We start from the raw sequence: 23346 nt of genomic DNA, 5'->3' as shown, positions 1-23346 counted from the left end.
CGTGGTGTTCAGCTAACAACCTGCCACTGAACACCACAAAAACAAAATAAATAATCTTGGACTTCAGGAAGAACAGGGCTTTCCCACCCCCGCTCTACATCCAAGGGGACAGTGTGGAAAGGGTCAGCTCCATCAGGTTCCTGGGAGTGCAGCTCTCTGACAGCCTCTCCTGGACTGCCAACACCACAGTGGTGGTGAAGAAAGCCTAGCAGCGACTCCACTTCCTGAAGGTGCTCAGGAGAAACAATCTGGAGGAGAAGCTGCTGGTGTTGTTCTACAGAGCCACCGAGAGCATCCTGATGTACTGGATCACAGTGTGGTATGGGGGGTGCTCAGCAGCAGACAGGAGAGCGCTGCAGAGGATGATCAAAATGGCCCAGGGGATCACTGGTTGCTCTCTGCCCAGCCTGGAAGACATTGCCAGCTCCCACTACCTCAGCAGAGCTGCCAGCATCAGCAAAGACGCATCCCACCCCAGCAACCACCTGTTTGACCTACTACCCTCCGGCCGACGGTATAGGTCAATCAAAACTAGGACAAACAGACTCAGGGACAGCTTTCTCCCCAGAGCAATCACTGCACTGAACAATAACAAATCAGCCAGCTTGCACTCGACCGAGACGGACGCACTTTTCTCTTCTCCCTCCCTCCTTATCTTTCCTGCTTTTGTGGCGTGTTGTCTGTGAGGCTGCAGCATTGCTCTTCTGGAAACGACAAAAATGGATCTGTTAAAGTGGTCTCTGAACGCAATTGACACTATTTTTTCTACAAGATCTTCGGGAGCGGAGGACCCGACCTGTCCTGCTGGGACGCATGTGATGGGTTACGTGATGGACTCGTGGAGGAGATGGCAGGTCATGTGCCTTTACATGCTTTCTGTGGAGGACGTTGAAGATGTGTACATATTCGGCTTGGTGGTGAACGGCTTTCTGATGTGTGGAGCGGGGCACTTGCTGGTTTACCGGAAAATCAAGAAAGTGGAAGCAGCTTTGATTGGTCGTTCCAAGCTGCCCTATATGATTGATTCGATTGGGAAGGCAGTGGCTGCGCAGTCGGCGGGGGTTAACCGCGCATTGGATGACATCTCTGGAAGATTGCAGCCCTGGAAACCCGCTTTGACCGTCTGTGAAGACCACATTCTACATTTCAGATGCATTGGGAGCCACTCTGTTCTCAGAAGTGTGGAATCTTTCAGGCGTCTGTTAATCTGGCTATTCATTTGGCTTCCCCAAATACAGCTGCACTTCAAGGTCGCTGTGATAAGATACCTCTTCAGAAGAACAACACTCTTATGCCTCGCTCCCTGGTCTTCCCCCCTCCCCTCAGCTTATCCAGCCCTGACGTGAACTGTGGACTGTCCAGGACTTTCTCAGCCTGCGCAGGGCTGTTCCCTTCCCCCCCCAAGACTGTCGAACAAGGCCGTCGACGGCGCCGAAACTGGCTGCCTTCCGGAGTGTTCTGATAAACTGGTCCTTTCAAATCTCGGTTGTCGTCCTGTGTCCTTGTTTTGTCTCTGTGATTATTGTTTTTTTGTGCTGATGGGATTTTTTTTATTTCCTCATTGCCGCTGTGTAATGCAGTGGCTATGAGGGGTTTTTTTTCTTCTCCTTTTCCCTCGTGTTTTGCTTCATATATATGTTTTATGTACCGGGCCGGCCTATGTGTTGTGTGTTATGTGTGTTGTTTGTTATGGGTCGGTGTTGGTTTGCTCAGCCCTGCTGTTGACCAAGGCAGGGATGTACATCTGGAGCTGGTCCCCGGGCGCCTAATGGCGACCTCTGCTCCTACTGGCAAATAGGATGGGTTAAATGCAGTAGCCACATTTCATTGTGCAGGACAGTTCTTCTGTTCTGTGCATATGACAGTAAAATTTCCTTGATCCTTGATCACTCTAATCCGCACCTTTCAAGTTTCTTGTGCAATATCTGTAAACCATGTGTAATTTTCCCGTGCAATATAATTCCACAGTTGTATATAATTCTCGTTTTACATTTTACTCGGTCCACATTTTATTTTATTTAATCTTACCTTATGTTTATATTAGTTGTGCATATACTCTGAATAATTTACCGTGAAATTTCACTATCTTTCATATTGGCTAAAAATTACTCGCACCACAGAAAGCACCATTTTGGAGTTGCACTCAAATCTTGTAATGCAAATTACAGTGACAGTAAAGGCGATTCTGATTCTGAAGTGGTGTATAAGAGGATTTTCTTAAAAGAAGACCTGAAAGTTCAGCTACAATTCGACAGAAAGTACATTTGAGATGAAAGCCTAGATTTGACGTTTTGGTGAAAGAAACTTTTGTATTTCTTCATAACTGATAAATAAAGTCCAAAACATATTCATTGACTTGGAAATGTTCATGTTTCCATCCCCTGACTTGTCTAAAGAAAACTGGCAATAAAACAGATTTTTTTACAGGTTTTATCAAGTTTTAGAGATTTGCTTTCAGTTTGAGTTTGAGGAAGATAATTTTAGAAATTTTAATTCTTTATTTTTTTGTATTTCTTGTATTTAAAATGATATAAAGAAATCAAAATGTGTGAAATTCCAAGTGTTCCAATACTTTTGGAGGGCACAGTATCCTAACGTTATGATGAGTGTAGAATGAGAGTGGTATAATTACTGTTTTGTTTAAGAATGTTTAATTTTCACAGTTGCTGCACTTTGTGTCAAATCTGTTGTGTGTGGGCCGCCAGAAGAGGAGGTACTGCTGGCCCACCATCAGAGGGCGCCCTGCCTGAAGTGTGGGCTTCAGGCACGAGAGGGCGCTGCCGCCATGGACACAGCCGGGGGTGACAGCTGTCACTCATTACCTCTTGACAGCTGTCACCCATCTACTCAACGTCCTCTCACTCCATAAAGACCAGACGTCATCTCCACCTCGTTGCCGAGATATCATACTTCATTGGAGGTAATATCCTCAGCCATTTGTGTTTACTTATAAGCTGTATATTGTGAGTGTTTGCAGGAGTACCGGTCCTTTTTGTGGAGGCTGTGCAGGACGGCACTCTTTTTCCTCTGAGGGATCGCTGCAACATATTGAGTGAGAGGTGGAGGTGGCATTCCCACCACTGTTGTTACTGGGTGTACACACACCCACACTTGACTGTCTTTGTTCTTCGCCAGCAGTACCAGATCCGACAGTCGGGGACGGTGATCACCTGGGAATTCGGGACTTGGCGGCTCCAGTATTCACCAGGTTCTGTGGCTGGCGGAAATCGTGTGGTTCCGGCTCTTCTCAGGACAGACGTCTTCTATCCTCGAGCCTGCTCACACGTCACCTTTGTGGATTGACTGTAATGATATTCTGAGATTGTCTGTATGTTCGTTGTGCACAATTCACAACATTAAATTGTTATATTTTGGCTCATCTATTGACCGTTCATTTGCGCCCCCTGTTGTGGGTCCGTGTCACTACACTTTCCCAACAAAATCATAGTCATATCGTATATCATATTGATATGAAAATCAGTAAGGTATATCTTCTATTATACATTCCAAATCTAAGGTGGAACTCTATTAGTGTTTACTAAGGTACACCTAAATAGCTTTAAAAAAAAAGAGAGAGAGAGAGAGTAGAGCCACTTAGGTGCCTGGTGTTGAGAACCAGGGATGGTGGGTTGAAAAGCTTTTTTTTATCCCATGGGAACTCTCCCTACCCACCTAAGCGGCTCAAGAATATGGACAGCATGTACGTATATAAGTGACATTTACATGACAATTTATATGACAATATTGAAATACGATATTATATATAATAAATATATAATATAAATAATATATAAAAATATATAAATATATAATTTGGCCATATTGTACAGCCGTACTGTCAACTAGCTGAACTTTGAATATTAATTTACATCTACATTAAAAAAAAATTAAAGTGGCAGGGGGTATAATGACAGGGCTATAATGAGAGGGGTCAGCTGAAAAGCAAAAAAAAAAAAACTCAAAATAGTCTGAAGAACCTAAATGACATGGTGAGATGCTGACGAGCTTTGTTTGTTCATGTCCGCAACATATGCATATTAGCCGTTATATAAAACAATGTTTTTACATTCGCCTTCGGCTTGTTGAATGGTATGTTCCGGCTTTCACCTCATGAAATATTTGGACCATTGAACTCATAAACATTCTGAAATTGAGTTTTTTGTTTTACAAATTTTTTTTGTTAAGTAGAGAAGCTTGAATCTTCCAGTCGAAGATTCAAGCTTCTCTACTATGGAAACCACCTGGACAACTGAGAGCCTTCACAGAAACATTTTTTTGTTAGGTATGTGTGTGTGCCGAATAAACTCATTCATTCATTCAGAATCCTTAACTGTGACTGTACACCTGATGTGTATTGCGATTGACAGATGAGGATGAAAGTGAGAGACAGCTGGATACTTGTGATATCAAAACAGAACTATACTAAATCATAGGTGTAGTTCTGTAGCTGCAGCTCACCGCCGGCTATTTGTGGATGCTGAATTTAAAAAAAATATACTGACAATATTCTTTATGCATGGGCATAAAATCATCAAACCATCTTAACCCTCAAGCAACTGAGTGGGGTCATTCTTGACCCTGGGCATACATTTTGTGCATTGTTTTTTCTAATTTTAATTGGAAAAAAGTTTCTTACCATGAATTTGTCAATATATTTGTCCTGCATTTGTTCATAGAACTTTGCAAGGTTCGGCCAATTTGTATTATCCAAATTTGTGTGCAGTCACGTATGACCCCAGGAATATCTATGAAATTTTTGGCATTATAGCTTCAGATGGTATTGTAATTTTCCAACTTTAATCATTATATTTTACTATTTTGCAAGGAAACAGCCAACAGGCCTAGAATAGCAAGATTTACAGCTGCGCAGGCATTGAGACTGATTCTTGATGCCGAGAGTGAGAATGAAAAGGATCACTTACTCACACGTCTTCAACCATTTATCCGGGATCGGGTCGCAGGGGCAACAGCTCTAGCAAGGAACCCCAAACTTCCTTTCCTGGGCCACATTAACCACCTCTGTCTGGGGGATACTGAGGGATTCCAAGGCCAGTGTGGAGATATAATTTCTCCACCTAGTCCTGGGTCTTCCCCGGGATCTCCTCCCAGATGGACGTGCCTGAAAGACCTCCCTAGGGATGCGCTCTGGCGGAAATCCTTACCAGATGCCCGAATGACCTCAGCTGACTCCTTTCAATGCAAAGGAGCAGTGGCTGTACTCCGAGCTCCCCACGGATAACCGAGCTTCTCACCTTATCTGTCTCTAAGGGAGACACCAGCCACCCTCTTGAGGAAGCCCATTTTGACCACTTGTACCTGCGATTTAGTTCTTTTGGTCATGACCCAACCTTCATGACCATAGGTGAGAGCAGGAATGAAGATTGACCAGTAGATCGAGAGCTTTGCCTTTTGGTTCAACAGCCTTTTTCATCACAACATTACGGCAGAGTGAATGTAATACCGTCCCCTGCTGTGTCTATTCTCCAGCCAAACTAACACTCCATTGTCCCCTCATTTGTGAACAAGACCCGAGGCACTTGAACTCCTTTACTTGGGGCAAGACTGGATTCCCTACCCAGAGTAGGCAATCCATTGGTTTCCTACTGAGAACCATGACCATGACCTTAGAGGTGCTGATCCTGATCCTAGCTGCTCCGCACTCAGCTGTGAACCAATCCAGTGAGTGTTGGAGGTCACAGGCCAATGAAGCCAACAGAACCACATCATTATCAGGGTTTGAATGTTTGCTTGCTTGTCTGTTTTATTTTCATCTGGTCTGTTTTATTATTTTCATTGATTCATTGCTTTCTGTGTGTTTATTCTCTTGCTGAGTTTTTCTGCTTGGGTCTGTCTGTCTTTATCTTTCTTATCTGTCCCTGGGTTCTTGGCGGTGGGTGTTTCTCTCTTTCTGGCCACACCTTGGTTCTGGTGCATTCCACGCACACCTGTTCCTAATTTGCAGCTCATCACCTGGGGTTATATAAGCTCACTGGGTGCATTTGCTCCTTGCCAGATTGATGTGCTTTGTGTCTTCTCTCCAGCTGCCCGTTTTTCCAATCTCACCACTGCCTGATGATTTTTGTACTTCTGCTGTGTATTTTGGACTGCCTTTCTGTGTACCAACCATTGCTATCCACCTCACTAAAGTCTTTTGCCAACCAGAGCTGTTTGTGTGAGCCTCGTATTTGTGTCCAATTGTCCTTGACCAACCCGCCTGTCAGATCAATCTGGCCAATGATGGACACAGCAGGCTCAGACCCATTCCAGTTGGTGGTACGCCACCATAGCCAGCAGCTCGCACAGCGGGAAGACCAGCTCACTGCACTCAGTTCTGGGTTTAGTGAGCTAGCTAAACAGCAGGACACCTTCATGTCATCTGTAAGCGCACAGATGAGCCAACTACTGTCCAGACTGAATCCTCAGGCTACGTTGGACATGGCCACCGGTAATTCCATTATACCTCCACCGGGGCCATCAGCAGCCTCACCGGCTCCTGTACCTGCTCCTGTGGTCTGCTGCCAGTTGTCACGACCAGAACGCTTCTCCAGGGAACCCAGTGACATTAGACCATTCATCACACAATGTGAGCTACACTTTGAGTTAATGTCATCTATGTTTCCGTCCGACCAGGTGAAGATAGCATACATGATCACTCAACTGTCCGGTCGTGCTGCATCCTGGGCAACAGCTGAATGGGGTGGACAATCCTCCACCTGTGCTTCACTTCATGCCTTCACCACGGCTCTCGAACAGGTGTTTCAACACACTGCACTGGTGACACGAAGCTGCGTGCTCCCTAATAAGGCTCAAGCAGGGCAGTCGCTGAGTCACTGATTACACCATAGACTTCCATATCCTGGTGGCCAAAAGTAAATGGAACCCAGCCGCCCTCCTAGACATTTTCTTCCAGGGGCTGGGGGCTGACGTACAGGACAAGTGACCTCCCGGAGGACCTTGACGAGCTCATCACGCTGGCCATTCACACCGACCAATGTCTGCAGGACCGACTTCACTGAGGGAGTTGTCAACTGGATCACCAGGTGAACACGCCTCCGAGCTGCTCTTCCTCCTCCTCCACTTACGCTTGGACCGACTCATCTCTGCACAGCACCGAGGAGCCCATGCAGCTGGGGCGTACACTGGAGCGACAGCGTCGCCGTGAGGACGGACTCTTCTACTACTGTGGACAATCAGGACATTTAATTTCCAATTGTCAGGCAAGCTGTGCCACCATGCGGTCAAAGCCGGAGTTACGAGTGAGTCTAAATTCCATCTCTGCTGTCTCGGCACAGAATGTAATCCCAGCTAAATTAATGTCTCATCACGCCACCATAGCCGTTTCAGCTTTTGTTGATTCGGGTTCTGATGCCACCTGGATTCTGTCTTCTCTTGCCAAGTCCCTTCTCCTTAAGATGTATAAGCTTTCGTGCCCTCTGGTGGTACATGCCATGGATGGCCACGTATTGGGTCAAATCTCCCACTGCACACAGTCAGTGAAATTGTTTATTTCCGAGACTCACTCTGAATCCATAAGCTTCCACATTTTGGATAATATGACTCACCCGATCATTCTGGGGCACCCCTGGTTGCAACGACACGGGCCCAATTTTGATTGGACGAAGGGGGAAATTATTTCCTGGGGCCCGGTTTGCAAAAATGTATGTTTGTCTAAATCCGAATGCACTCAGACGGGTTCGAATCTGGATCTCGTTGGGGTACGTGGATGTTACCATGACTTTGCAGCTGTTTTTAGCAAAGCTAAAGCTAAATCTTTACCACCTCATCGTGAATATGACTGCACTATTGAGCTTCTCCCTGGTGCGAGGCCACCACGGGGAAAGCTCTTTTCTCTGTCAGCTCCTGAACACAGCGCAATGAATCCAGGAGTCTCTTGCAGCCGGCTTGATTAGACTTTCGTCGTTGCCCATGGGGCAGCGTTCTTCTTTGATGAAAAGGAATATAAGTCTCTCCGACAGTGCATTGATTACCGCAGCCTTAACAACATCACGGTTAAGAACCATTATCCGCTGCCGTTTATCTTCTCTGCATTTGAGTTGTTAGAAGGAGCCAATGTTTTTACTAAACTCAACTTACGCAACGCATATCATTTGGTCTGGATAAAACAGGGAGATGAGGGTAAAACGGCCTTTAATACACCATCCGGACATTATGAGTTAATAGGTCATACCGTTTGGACTCACGAATCCACCAACCATTTTCCAAAACCGAGTCAATGATGTGGTATGGGAGTTTCTGGATAAATTTGGCTTCGTATCCGCATTAACTTGGGATATCGAGTCGAGGATTAAATCGGCTTTAGGTAATGAGTCTCTTCCTGATGGTTGTCCACAGGGCAGACTTTTTGTCCCCGAAGCCCTCAAGGGTGGTGTGATTCGCTGGTGCCATGAGAGTCGTTTATTTTGTCACCCAGGAATTAAGAAGACTTTATCTGTTGTACAGCAAAGATTCTGGTGGCCAGGGATTAATAAAAATGTTAAAGAATATGTAAATGCCTGTCAAGTCTGCGCTATGCATAAATGTCCAACCATGCACCTGCGAGCACCTTGTTACCGCTAGCTGTTCCCACTCACCCAAGGTCGCGCTTCTCCATAGACTTGGTAACTGGTTTTCCGCACTCTAAGGGACACACTGTGATTTAACTGTGTAGATCGCCTGTCTAAGATGGTAAATTTCATATCTTTACCACGCCTTCTATCAGCTAAAGAAACAGCCAAAGTTATGATATAACAAGTTTTTAAGTTACATGGGTTACTGCAGGATACTGTGTCCAACTGGGAACCTCAATTTGTGTCCAATTTTTGGAGGGAGTTCTGCCGTCTCCTCAGGGTCACGTCAAGTTTAACCTTGGGCTACCATCCACAGGCCAATGGGAAGATGGAATGTCTTAACCAAGAATTAGAGAAAGGTCTCCGAGTTCTCGCCTCTCATCAACCAGCATCATAGTCAGCACAACTTTGAACTCGCACACAATAGTTTACTCTCAGCATCCTCAGGTTACTCCCCTTTCCATGTTGTATACAGTCACCAGCCTTGTGTTTTTCCCTCAGTTAATCTTAACTCTTCTGTCCCCTCACCTCTCAGCCTCATCCTCTGTTGCCAACTAACCTGGCAGTGGGCTATAAAAGCTTTATGACGCTCATTGTTGGCTTACAAGACCGCAGTGGATCACAGGAGGTCCACCGTGCCGCTGTACACGACCTGGGCAGAAGGTTTGCTTTCCACGCACCACCTTACGGTTAGGGGACAGCCCAAGAAGTTGGCTTCCAGGTTCGTTAGTCCCTTTCCAGTATCCAAGATTATTAACCCTGTTTCTGTTTGTCTCCGTCTCCCCATGTCCATGCACATTCATCCCGCTTTCCATGTCATTCATCTCAAACTCATCCGTTCTAGTGTCTTATCCCCCATCAGCTTCCAGCTCTGCTCCTACTATAGAGGGCTCTCCAGTCTGATGCAGGACTTCTTTCCAGTGTTCCTTCCAGCCCCAGATTACACCCTCAGTTGAGGTCAACAGAGCCCCATCCTTACTGTACACAGTTTGGATGGTTTTCTGTTCTCCCCTCCTGAGGTGCCTCACAGCCTGCCAGAAGCACCTTGGTGCAGACCGAAAATCCTTCTCCATGGATACTCTGAACTCCTCCCACACCCACTGCTTTGCCTCCACCACAACAGAGGCTGCCATCCTTCGGGCCTGTCGGTACCTTGCAACTGTTTCAGAAGTCCTGTGAGATAACATATCCCAGAACGGATAACTGTCTGACTACTTCTTCAGTCAGACAGCTTCCCTGGCCACCAGTGTTCACCACAATGTTTGAGGGTTGCCACCCCTTGAGGCACCTAAGCCCTTCAGGCTGCATCTCCCCACTGCAGCTTCAGCAATGGAGGCTTTGAACATTGCCCATTTTGGTTCAATGCCCCCAACCTCCACAGGGATGCTAGAAAAGCTCCACTAGAGGTGTGAGTTGAAGATCTGTCAGACAGTGGGCTCCTCCAGGCATTCTCAGTTCACCTGCACTATCTATTTGGACTTACCAGTTCTGCCTAAAGTCCTCCCCCACCCTCAGATCTAACTCACCACCAGATGGTGATCAGCTGACAGCTCTGCCCTTCTCTTCACCCGAGTGTCCAGAAATGTGGCATCACAGCAGATGATACGATCACAAAATCTATCTTTGACCTTTGGCCTAGGGTGCTCTGGTACTATGTACACTTATAAGCATCCTTATTTTTGACCATGGTGTTTGTTGTGGACAGTCCACGACTAGCACAGATGTCCAGTAGCAAACAACCACTCGGGTTTAGATCAGGGAGGCTGCTCCTCCTAATCACACCTCTTCAGGTGTCTCTGTCATTGCCCGCGTGTACATTGAAGTCCCCAGCAGAACAATGGAGTCCCCTACTGGAGCCCCATACAGGACTCCATCCAGGGACTCCAAGAAGGCTGAGTACTCCAAACTGCTGTTCAGTGCATATGCACAAACAACAGTCAGTGTTTTTCCGCCTGCCACCCAAAGGTGCAGGGAGGCGACCTCCAATGGCAGGGAGGTAAACTTCAATGTAGCGGCACTCAGCTGGGAACTCCCACCCTTGTGAGTATCCCCACAACCACCTGGTGCCTCATACCCTGGGCAACTCCAGTGAAGAATAAGGTAGTCCAAGTTGCCTTTTTGGGCTGTACCTAACTGGGCTCCGTGACAAGCTGAGCCACCAGGCACTTGACAATGGGCCCTCCATGCAGGCCTGGCTCCAGACGGGGGCCCTGCGCTTCCGCTTGGCCGGGCCACGTTTTGTTTTCCTTGTTTTGTCATGGTATCATTGTGAACCATTCTTTGTCTGTCCCCTTTCCTGAGACCAGTTTGCCATGGGAGACCCTACCCAGAGCATGAAGGCTCCAGACAACACAGCTCTCAGGTTCATACGGGCACACAAACCACTTCCCCGTGATAAGGTGATGGTTCCCAGAGAGGAGGATGAAAAGGGTGATGGATAAATATATTAGAGAGTGAAATAAATATGAAGAACCCTAAAACAATCATTTATATATAAGTATTCCAAAATAAAATCAATGGGGTCATAAATAACCCCACATAGCCCCACATAAATAACCCCACATACAAGCTAAAGAAACAGAAAACAGGAAATCAAACAGCATAATAATGTAAAGAAGATGAGAAGTCCACACAGGCGTTAGCACCACAGGCAGGGGTCATCTGCATTCTGCAGACTGCAGCATGCAGAACCTCCTTCAGTCCTTGTATCTCACGATCAGTCCAGCCCCTTGCGGATTGGATCCATCAATCCTGCAGTCCTATGTGACGTCATCTGTACCTTGGACAGAGAAAAACAAGAGCAGAATCAGTCGACCGGAAAAACCTACACCTAAGTATATTTCATCAGCATTAAGCAACAGGAAAGGAGAAGAAATATTTAGGTGATCACTAGCCCTAAGCTTCACTAACAGACCCAGACTTTAGATTAAGTTGAGGCCGAGAGCCGCTCTGTTTACTATTGAAATGAATTTAAAAGGATAGAAAGCATAGTAACATACTATGGCATTATGCTAGCCAAATGAAAGAGAGAATAAATGCATCTTAAATCTGGAATTGAAAGTCTCTACAGAGTCTGACTGTTTTATAGATGCAGGGAGATGTTTCTGTGAAGGCTCTCAGTTGTCCAGGTGGTTTCCATAGTAGAGAAGCTTGAATCTTCGACTGGACTGGGTTGCTTGATGCAGAGACGTTTCACTTCTAATCGCAGAAGCTTCCTCAGCTAAATTTCTTGCTCTGGTAGTCTGGCTTCTGTCTTGACTCTTGTAGAGAAGAATAACAGAAGCCAGCAAAAACTGGAGCTTTTAAACCTCCTACCAGCCCCCTCCTACCGAAAGGCAGGCTGCTATTGGCTAGTGACTAACAATTGCTCTAATTAGCACCTATTGTGCTCTAGTTAGCACCCTCCTAATGACAGGGCAGCTGTCCCTCCTAATGATGGGACTGACGCCTCTCTTGACAACATTTCTGTGTAGGCTCTCAGTTGTCCAGGTGGTTTCCATAATAGAGAAGCTTGAATCTTCGACTGGACTCGGTTGCTTGACGCGAGGACGTTTTGCTTCAAATCGCAGAAGCTTCCTCAGCTAAAATTCTTGCCCTGGTAGTCTGACTTCTGTCTGACCCTTGTCGAGAAGAACAAACAGAAGCCACAAAAGCTGGAGTTTTAAACCTAACCAGACATCTCCTACCGAGAGGCAGACTGCTATAGGCTAGTGATTAAACAATTGCTTTAATTAGCACCTATTGTGCTCTAGTTAGCACCCTCCTAATGACAGGGTAGCTGTCCCTCCTAACGATGGGACTGACGCCTCTCCTGATGATGTGAATGACTCATTACCATGAACAAAAGACTGAAACTACTTTGAACTGAGTACCCCATTGTAAACAGGGGACAACGTGTGTCTCAGATCCCCTCCCCGGTTAAGGCTGTGTTTCAACTGTTTCACATAGAATCCCTCCTTCACCCCTCTCTCAAACCATTTCTTCTCGCGGTCTAAGATTTTAACTTCCTTGTCCTCAAACGTGTGGTTAGTGTCTTTAAGGTGGAGATGAACTGCAGACTGAGGTCCACTGGTGCCCTCTCTGCCATGCTGGTATAGCCTTTTCTATAAAGGTTGCTTAGTCTCACCTATGTAGTGTTCGTTACAGTTTTCCTGACATCTGATAGAATACACTACATTGCTCTGTTTATAATTAAGGATCCAGTCCTTAGGGTGAACTAATTTCTGTCTCAAGGTGTTAACAGGTTTAAAGTAAACTGGGATTTTATGCTGTCTGAAGAGCCTCTGTAGTTTTTCCCCTACTCTTGCTAAATAGAGACATTCCTCTTCTTCTTGTCTCTGTCTCCTGCCTATCTGGTCTCTTTCTTCTCTGGGACTTCTGCACTTTATCCAGGAACCATTGTGGGTACCCACATACTGTGAGGGCTTTCTGGACAAGTTGTTGTTCTTTAGCCCTTCCCTCTGCAGTTGTGGGCACCTGTAGGGCTCTGTGTTGAAGAGTCCTGATCACCCTGAGCTTGTGTTCAAGGGGGTGGTTTGAGCCAAAGAGCAGGTATTGGTCAGTGTGAGTGGGTTTTCTGTAAACCCCTGTCTGGAGCTGCCTGTTCTCTCCAATTGTAACAGCACAGTCCAAGAAGGCTAAATGGTTGTTTCTGGCATCCTCACGTGTGAACTTGATATTGGAGTCCACCGAGTTGATGCGCTCTGTATAGTCCTCAACCTCCTGTTGCTTGATTTTAACCCATGTGTCATCGACATATCTGAACCAGTGACTGGGAGAGATGCCCGTGAAAGATGTCAAGGCTCTCTTCTCCACTCGCTCCATATACAGATATGCCACAATTGGGGGTACCAGAGACCCCATCGCACAACCATGGATCTGCCTGTAGTAATTCCCCCTAAACAGGAAATATGTGGTGTTAAAACAGATCTCCAAGAGTTGGCAGATGTGGTCTGGTGTGAGTTTGGTCCTTTCAAGTAGAGACACATCCTCCAGCAGTCTCTGCCTCACAGCTGAGATGGCCTCAGCGATGGGGATGCAGGTGAACAACGATGTCACATCAAATGACACCATAGTTTCATCTGCCTCAAGCTGAAGGTCCTTGATCTTGTTCACAAAATTTTGTGTGTTCTCCACATGGTGGTCTGAGTTACCCAGTAGAGGAGCCAAAATCCACTTGAGGTGCTTGGCCAAATTGTACGTGATGGAATCTGTGCTACATACAATAGGCCTGAGTGGCAAGTCCTGTTTGTGGATTTTGGGCAGTCCATAGATGCATGGAGTGGCGTCCCCAGGGTACAGTCTGTAGTATGCCTGCCTGTCGATGAATCCCTCTTTCTCCAGGTTTTGGAGGTAGTTAATGATTTTCTTCTTATAGCCGCTTGTGGGGTCTCTCTTCAGACGCTCGTATGTATTGGAGTCACTGAGCAAGTTGTTGATCTTGGCCTCATAGTCCGATGTGTTCAGGACCACCGTGCATCTGCCTTTATCCGCTGGCAGGATAAGCATGCTTTGGTCATTCTGCAGTGCTGACAAAGCTTTCCGTTCTTCTCCTGTGATGTTGGACGGAGGAGGCTTAGCACTGTTCAGCACTGCTGTGACTCTTAGTCGGAGGTCCCCAGCTTCTGACTTTGACAAACTGTTATGTTTAATGGCTGACTCTACTGCAGTGATGTAATCTACTGTCGGCATATGTTTAGGAGTCAATGAGAAATTTAGTCCTTTAGCGAGCCCATCCTTTTCTGTCTGTGTAAGAACCCTGTCGGAGAGATTCTTTACCCAATTTTCCCTGTGTCACTAATTTGTCTGGGTGTATCTTTATAACTACCCCCACTGAAAGTACGCCTTTTCTGCACTAAAAGGTTGTGAAACTTCCTGATTTAGACTAACAGAGCAAGAATTTTAGCTGATGAAGCTTCTGCGATTTGAAGCGAAACGTCCTTGCGTCAAGCAACCCAGTCCAGTCGAAGATTCAAGCTTCTGTCCTCTCCTGACGACGTGAATGACTCATTACCATGAACAAAAATGATTTACTTTTACAGGATTGGAATCCCATTTACAATAAGCAAGATGTGAATTTAGCATATTCTGAATTTGAAAACATATTTCTCAATATATATAACAAAAATTGTCCATTTATACAGTATAATAAAAATAATAACTATAAAGCTAACCCATGGATAACAGAAGGTCTTCAAAAGGTGTGTAAAAAGCAAAATAGGCTATACAGAGAATTCATTAAAAGTAAATCAAGAGAGGCAGAGGTTAAATATGAGGTCTGTTAGCAAACTATCCGCTTTTTATTTTTTAAAAAAACTGTATGGATTTGAATCATGTGCGCTTGCATCAGCCAAGTTTGAACCTTCGTGCGCATGCATAAGTTTTTTCACGCCTGTTGGTTGCGTCATTCGCCTGTGGGCAGGCTTTGAGTGAGCACTGGTCCACCCCCCGCGTCGGATTTTCATTGTCAGGAAAATGGCTGAGCGATTGGAGCAACGCTGAATCAAATTTTTCCAGAAACTGTTAGAGACAGCCAGGTGGAAACCATTCGGAAGATTCAGACGGCTTTTGGTGAAGATACTCTGGGCGTCACACAGATTAAGGATCATTACAACCGGATTAAAGACGGCCCACAGTGGCGCAGGGCGCGCCGCGCTCCGAGCGGCCATCGACAGGCTGAAATGACCAGATCATTTCCAAAGTGAAGGCTGTGTTGATCCGGACGTCATCTGACTACCAGAGAAATTGTGGAAGAGGTGTACATCAGCACTTTTGCGGCACATTCCACTGTTACAGGAGATTTTGTAATGAAAGACGTGTGGAGGAATTCACGCGTCGGGACGGAGCCGCTCATGGCGCACATCAAAAAGCACGTCCATGTTGGAAACCATTCGGAAGATTCAGGCGGCTTTTGGTGGCTTTTCAGTCAAGTGAGTATCCGAGAAATTGTGTAATAGCTGGGCATGTCACAACTTGTCCTGTGAGACTTCCAACACGGATGTGCTTTTTGTTGTGCGCCATGAGCGGTTCTGTCCCGATGCGCGAATTCCTCCGCACGTCTTTCATTACAAAATCTCCTGTAACAGTGGAATGTGCCGCAAAAGTGCTGATGTCCAACTCTTCCACAATTTCTCTGGTAGTCAGATGACGTCCCGGATCAACACAGCCTTCACTTTGGAAATGATCTGGTCGTTTCAGCCTGTCGATGGCCGCTTGGAGTGTGATGCGCCCTGTGCCGCTGTGGGCCGTCTTTAATCCGGTTGTAATGATCCTTAATCTGTGTGACGCCCAGAGTATCTTCACCGAAAGCCATCTGAATCTTCCGAATGGTTTCCACCTGGCTGTCTCTCACCGTTTCTGGAAAAATTTGATTCAGCGCTGCTCCAATCTCTCAACCATTTTCCTGACAATGAAAATCCGACGCGAGGGGTGGACCAGTGCTCACTCAAAGCCTGCCCACAGGCGAATGACGCAACCGACAGGCGTGAAAAAACTCACGCATGCGCACGAAGGTTCAAGCTTGGCTGATGCAAGCTCACATGATTCAAATCCATATAGTTTTTTAAAAAATAAAAAGGTCGGATAGTTTTCTAACAGACCTCGTATAAGGACTATAAAAATAAACTAACAACTATATGCGGAACTGTAAAAAATCATACTTTGGAAAAATACTAAACAATAATAAAAACAATTTAAAGGAAACATGGAAAATATTGAATAGTATTATAGCAAATGAACCCAAATCAAATAACTATCCAACATACTTTACTTATGACAAAAAAGATGAATATAACATGAGCCAAGTAGTGAATAGTTTCAATAAATTTTTTGCTAATGTTGGGCCAGATCTGGCAGCTGAAATCCCAATTAATCGCCAGAAATCCGCACACAATGTTTCTCAGCCCAGCAGATGAAAGGGAAATTATTAACATAGTTAGTACATGTAAAAGTAAAAAGTCAACGGATCATAATGAGGTGCATATGTCCTTAGTAAAGCGAATAATTACTGAAATCACAAAACCATTATCATATATTTTTAACAAATCATTTCAAACTGGGATTGTTCCTAACAGTATGAAAGTGGCAAAAGTGATACCTTTATTCAAATCTGGTAGCAAGCATCGTTTTACTAACTACAGGCCTGTGTCTCTGTTGTCACAATTTTCAAAGATACTGGAAAAATTTTACAACAGCAGACTGGATAAATTTATAGATCGACACAACTTGCTTGATGAAAGTCAATATGGTTTTAGAGGAAAAAGGTCGACGACACTGGCATTGCTCGATTCCATAGAAGAGATCAATAAACATGTGGACCAAAGGGTAATAGTTGCAGGTTTACAGTATTTGGTGACTTAAGAAAGGCTTTTGACACTATTGATCACAATATATTATTTCAAAAGTTGGAACTGTATGGGATCAGAGGGGTGGCTCTGAGTTGGATTAACCCCTTAACGCCCAAATTTATATAGCTGTATATAAAAAAAATGTTTTGTGTGTGTTTTTGCCTTTAAGTAGATGGTAAATAATGTTGAGATTATTAATTTCACTTTTGCACAAAAACTAGATAGTAATATTGGGTATTCTGGTAATGACTTTATGTTATAATATAATAATGATGGTATGTTGCAAATTTGCGACAACGGGCATACACGTCAATTTGGTAAGTTGCATATTTGAGTCAGAGATTGTAGAATATATGTGACTATGGGCGTTAAGGGGTTAAAAGCTACTTACAAAACCGAACGCAGTTTGTTAAACTCAGGGAATACTGTTCATCATGTCTGGACATCATTTGTGAGCTACCACAGGGCTCATATTCAGCATATTCAAATGAAGGTATCAAAGAGTATTGCAGTATTAAATAAAGTAAAGCATGTTCTTGATTGCAGAGCACTACATACTCTGTATTGTTCATTGGTTGCACCCTACTTGACTTATTGTGCTGAAGTTTGGGGCAACAATTACAAAACTACATTGCAACCATTATTCATTCTTCAAAAAAGAGCATTAAGGACAATTCATAATGCAGGTTATCGAGACCACACCAACCCACTGTTCATTAAATCTCAAATATTAAAACTTAATGATATGATTTCATTCAAGACTGTTCAATTAATGTACGAACTGAAAAATAAACAAGTGCCATTTAGAATTCAAGAATATTTTACTGAGAGAGAGGGAAAATATAATTTACGGGGCTTGTATCATTTTAAAATTGCTGGCGCTCAGATGACCAGGAAAGGTTTCTGTGTCTACATGTGTGGCCCTAGTTTATGGAATAACCTGATGGATGAACTCAGACAATGTCCAAATATCAATCAGTTTAAAAATCAATATAAAAAAATTATGTTTTCAAGATATGTATCTAATGAAGTACAATGAGTTTTGTGTTGTCAGTTATAATTGTGAACTTGTTCAGTAACATTCATCTGTGTATGTGCATGTATGTATATGTGTATGTGAGTATATATGTATGTGTATATATGTGTGTGTGTGTATATATATATATATATATATGGGTGGTTGGCTCTCACTGCGGTATTGTATCACTTCCTGTTCCGGAGCACAGCGGTGTTTTTCTGTATCTGTTAGCTGTTTAATCTGCGCAGTTAGGTTGGTCTAGTTATCTAGATTACGATTTGTTTCCTAGTGTAATCTTTACGTGCCTTAACTAAAGCACTCCTTCTGCTGAATCACCTCTAAATTATTTACACATTATTCACTTTGCGTGTTTTTAGGAATCCGCTAGCTTAGCGTAGCTACTAGCTCTTAGCCGATTTAGCATGGCGGCTTCTCCTGTCTCTCCCACACTTTTCTGCTCTGGGTGTGAAATGTTTAGTTATTCCTCGGCCTCCTTTAGCAGTAATGGTACTTGTAATAAGTGTAGCTTATTCGTAGCTTTGGAGGCCAGGCTGGGCGAATTGGAGACTCGGCTCCGCACCGTGGAAAATTCTACAGCTAGCAAGGCCCCTGTAGTCGGTGCGGACCAAGGTAGCTTAGCCGCCGTTAGTTCCCCCCTGGCAGATCCCGAGCAGCCGGGAAAGCAGGCCGACTGGGTGACTGTGAGGAGGAAGCGTAGCCCTAAACAGAAGCCCCGTGTACACCGCCAACCCGTTCACATCTCTAACCGTTTTTCCCCACTCGACGACACACCCGCCGAGGATCAAACTCTGGTTATTGGCGACTCTGTTTTGAGAAATGTGAAGTTAGCGACACCAGCAACCATAGTCAATTGTCTTCCGGGGGCCAGAGCAGGCGACATTGAAGGAAATTTGAAACTGCTGGCTAAGGCTAAGCGTAAATTTGGTAAGATTGTAATTCACGTCGGCAGTAATGACACCCGGTTACGCCAATCGGAAGTCACTAAAATTAACATTAAATCGGTGTGTAACTTTGCAAAAACAATGTCGGACTCTGTAGTTTTCTCTGGACCCCTCCCCAATCGGACCGGGAGTGACATGTTAAGCCGCATGTTCTCCTTGAATTGCTGGCTGTCTGAGTGGTGTCCAAAAAATGAGGTGGGCTTCATAGATAATTGGCAAAGCTTCTGGGGAAAACCTGGTCTTGTTAGGAGAGACGGCATCCATCCCACTTTGGATGGAGCAGCTCTCATTTCTAGAAATCTGGCCAATTTTCTTAAATCCTCCAAACCGTGACTATCCAGGGTTGGGACCAGGAAGCAGAGTTGTAGTCTTACACACCTCTCTGCAGCTTCTCTCCCCCTGCCATCCCCTCATTACCCCATCCCCGTAGAGACGGTGCCTGCTCCCAGACTACCAATAACCAGCAAAAATCTATTTAAGCATAAAAATTCAAAAAGAAAAAATAATATAGCACCTTCAACTGCACCACAGACTAAAACAGTTAAATGTGGTCTATTAAACATTAGGTCTCTCTCTTCTAAGTCCCTGTTGGTAAATGATATAATAATTGATCAACATATTGATTTATTCTGCCTAACAGAAACCTGGTTACAGCAGGATGAATATGTTAGTTTAAATGAGTCAACACCCCCGAGTCACACTAACTGTCAGAATGCTCGTAGCACGGGCCGGGGTGGAGGATTAGCAGCAATCTTCCATTCCAGCTTATTAATTAATCCAAAACCCAGACAGAGCTTTAATTCATTTGAAAGCTTGTCTCTTAGTCTTGTCCATCCAAATTGGAAGTCCCAAAAACCAGTTTTATTTGTTATTATCTATCGTCCACCTGGTCGTTACTGTGAGTTTCTCTGTGAATTTTCAGACCTTTTGTCTGACTTAGTGCTTAGCTCAGATAAGATAATTATAGTGGGCGATTTTAACATCCACACAGATGCTGAGAATGACAGCCTCAACACTGCATTTAATCTATTATTAGACTCTATTGGCTTTGCTCAAAAAGTAAATGAGTCCACCCACCACTTTAATCATATCTTAGATCTTGTTCTGACTTATGGTATGGAAATAGAAGACTTAACAGTATTCCCTGAAAACTCCCTTCTGTCTGATCATTTCTTAATAACATTTACATTTACTCTGATGGACTACCCAGCAGTGGGGAATAAGTTTCATTACACTAGAAGTCTTTCAGAAAGCGCTGTAACTAGGTTTAAGGATATGATTCCTTCTTTATGTTCTCTAATGCCATATACCAACACAGTGCAGAGTAGCTACCTAAACTCTGTAAGGGAGATAGAGTATCTCGTCAATAGTTTTACATCCTCATTGAAGACAACTTTGGATGCTGTAGCTCCTCTGAAAAAGAGAGCTTTAAATCAGAAGTGTCTGACTCCGTGGTATAACTCACAAACTCGTAGCTTAAAGCAGATAACCCGTAAGTTGGAGAGGAAATGGCGTCTCACTAATTTAGAAGATCTTCACTTAGCCTGGAAAAAGAGTCTGTTGCTCTATAAAAAAGCCCTCCGTAAAGCTAGGACATCTTTCTACTCATCACTAATTGAAGAAAATAAGAACAACCCCAGGTTTCTTTTCAGCACTGTAGCCAGGCTGACAAAGAGTCAGAGCTCTATTGAGCTGAGTATTCCATTAACTTTAACTAGTAATGACTTCATGACTTTCTTTGCTAACAAAATTTTAACTATTAGAGAAAAAATTACTCATAACCATCCCAAAGACGTATCGTTATCTTTGCCTGCTTTCAGTGATGCCGGTATTTGGTTAGACTCTTTCTCTCCGATTGTTCTGTCTGAGTTATTCTCATTAGTTACTTCATCCAAACCATCAACATGTTTATTAGACCCCATTCCTACCAGGCTGCTCAAGGAAGCCCTACCATTATTTAATGCTTCGATCTTAAATATGATCAATCTATCTTTGTTAGTTGGCTATGTACCACAGGCTTTTAAGGTGGCAGTAATTAAACCATTACTTAAAAAGCCATCACTTGACCCAGCTATCTTAGCTAATTATAGGCCAATCTCCAACCTTCCTTTTCTCTCAAAAATTCTTGAAAGGGTAGTTGTAAAACAGCTAACTGATCATCTGCAGAGGAATGGTCTATTTGAAGAGTTTCAGTCAGGTTTTAGAATTCATCATAGTACAGAAACAGCATTAGTGAAGGTTACAAATGATCTTCTTATGGCCTCGGACAGTGGACTCATCTCTGTGCTTGTTCTGTTAGACCTCAGTGCTGCTTTTGATACTGTTGACCATAAAATTTTATTACAGAGATTAGAGCATGCCATAGGTATTAAAGGCACTGCGCTGCGGTGGTTTGAATCATATTTGTCTAATAGATTACAATTTGTTCATGTAAATGGGGAATCTTCTTCACAGACTAAAGTTAATTATGGAGTTCCACAAGGTTCTGTGCTAGGACCAATTTTATTCACTTTATACATGCTTCCCTTAGGCAGTATTATTAGACGGTATTGCTTAAATTTTCATTGTTACGCAGATGATACCCAGCTTTATCTATCCATGAAGCCAGAGGACACACACCAATTAGCTAAACTGCAGGATTGTCTTACAGACATAAAGACATGGATGACCTCTAATTTCCTGCTTTTAAACTCAGATAAAACTGAAGTTATTGTACTTGGCCCCACAAATCTTAGAAACATGGTGTCTAACCAGATCCTTACTCTGGATGGCATTACCCTGACCTCTAGTAATACTGTGAGAAATCTTGGAGTCATTTTTGATCAGGATATGTCATTCAAAGCGCATATTAAACAAATATGTAGGACTGCTTTTTTGCATTTACGCAATATCTCTAAAATCAGAAAGGTCTTGTCTCAGAGTGATGCTGAAAAACTAATTCATGCATTTATTTCCTCTAGGCTGGACTATTGTAATTCATTATTATCAGGTTGTCCTAAAAGTTCCCTAAAAAGCCTTCAGTTAATTAAAAATGCTGCAGCTAGAGTACTGACGGGGACTAGAAGGAGAGAGCATATCTCACCCATATTGGCCTCTCTTCATTGGCTTCCTGTTAATTCTAGAATAGAATTTAAAATTCTTCTTCTTACTTATAAGGTTTTGAATAATCAGGTCCCATCTTATCTTAGGGACCTCGTAGTACCATATCACCCCAATAGAGCGCTTCGCTCTCAGACTGCAGGCTTACTTGTAGTTCCTAGGGTTTGTAAGAGTAGAATGGGAGGCAGAGCCTTCAGCTTTCAGGCTCCTCTCCTGTGGAACCAGCTCCCAATTCAGATCAGGGAGACAGACACCCTCTCTACTTTTAAGATTAGGCTTAAAACTTTCCTTTTGCTAAAGCTTATAGTTAGGGCTGGATCAGGTGACCCTGAACCATCCCTTAGTTATGCTGCTATAGACGTAGACTGCTGGGGGGTTCCCATGATGCACTGTTTCTTTCTCTTTTTGCTCTGTATGCACCACTCTGCATTTAATCATTAGTGATCGATCTCTGCTCCCCTCCACAGCATGTCTTTTTCCTGGTTCTCTCCCTCAGCCCCAACCAGTCCCAGCAGAAGACTGCCCCTCCCTGAGCCTGGTTCTGCTGGAGGTTTCTTCCTGTTAAAAGGGAGTTTTTCCTTCCCACTGTAGCCAAGTGCTTGCTCACAGGGGGTCGTTTTGACCGTTGGGGTTTTACATAATTATTGTATGGCCTTGCCTTACAATATAAAGCGCCTTGGGGCAACTGTTTGTTGTGATTTGGCGCTATATAAAAAAAAATTGATTGATTGATTGATTGAGATATATATATATATATATATATATATATATATATATATATATATATATATATATATATATGTGTGTGTGTGTGTATATGTTGGTGTGTGTATACATGTATACTGTATATGTATGTAAATATGTAGGTAGACAAAGACACGGTGTTCACTTGATATGTTTATTATAATGGGATTTGAGTTTGTGTTGTTAATTGTGTTTGTAGCATAGCCCAAGCAGAGGGTCACCCCTTAAGCCCTGTTTACACATAGACGGTAAGAGCTCCCGGAAGCGTCCCGGAAGAGTTTTTGGCCATCAAACGCCGTTGTTAACACCGGCACTTAGTTCCGGCTTTACCGGGAATCGTCGAAAAAATTATTCAACATGTCGAATAATTCCGGGAGCGCTCCCGGAGAATTCGCGTGATGACGGAGACAACGCGAACAACGGCGTTTGATACTTTTTAATCACCATTTCATCCTGCCCCTTCCTGTAGTGCCGCAGTTTACACCGCCGTAATTGGTGGCCGGCGTTCCCGGTTAACGGCGTTCCAAACGGCCGATAGGCGGCGGTCAGTATAAAAATGCTAGTGCGCTGCATGCAGGCCTCTCACTCGCGGCCAGCTCCAGATATTTTTG

Source organism: Thalassophryne amazonica, chromosome 2 (assembly GCF_902500255.1).
Source record: "Thalassophryne amazonica chromosome 2, fThaAma1.1, whole genome shotgun sequence".
In the NCBI taxonomy this organism is placed as follows: Eukaryota; Metazoa; Chordata; class Actinopteri; order Batrachoidiformes; family Batrachoididae; genus Thalassophryne; species Thalassophryne amazonica.
The sequence above is the reverse complement of the archived record's forward strand: the minus strand, read 5'-3'. Positions refer to the sequence as shown.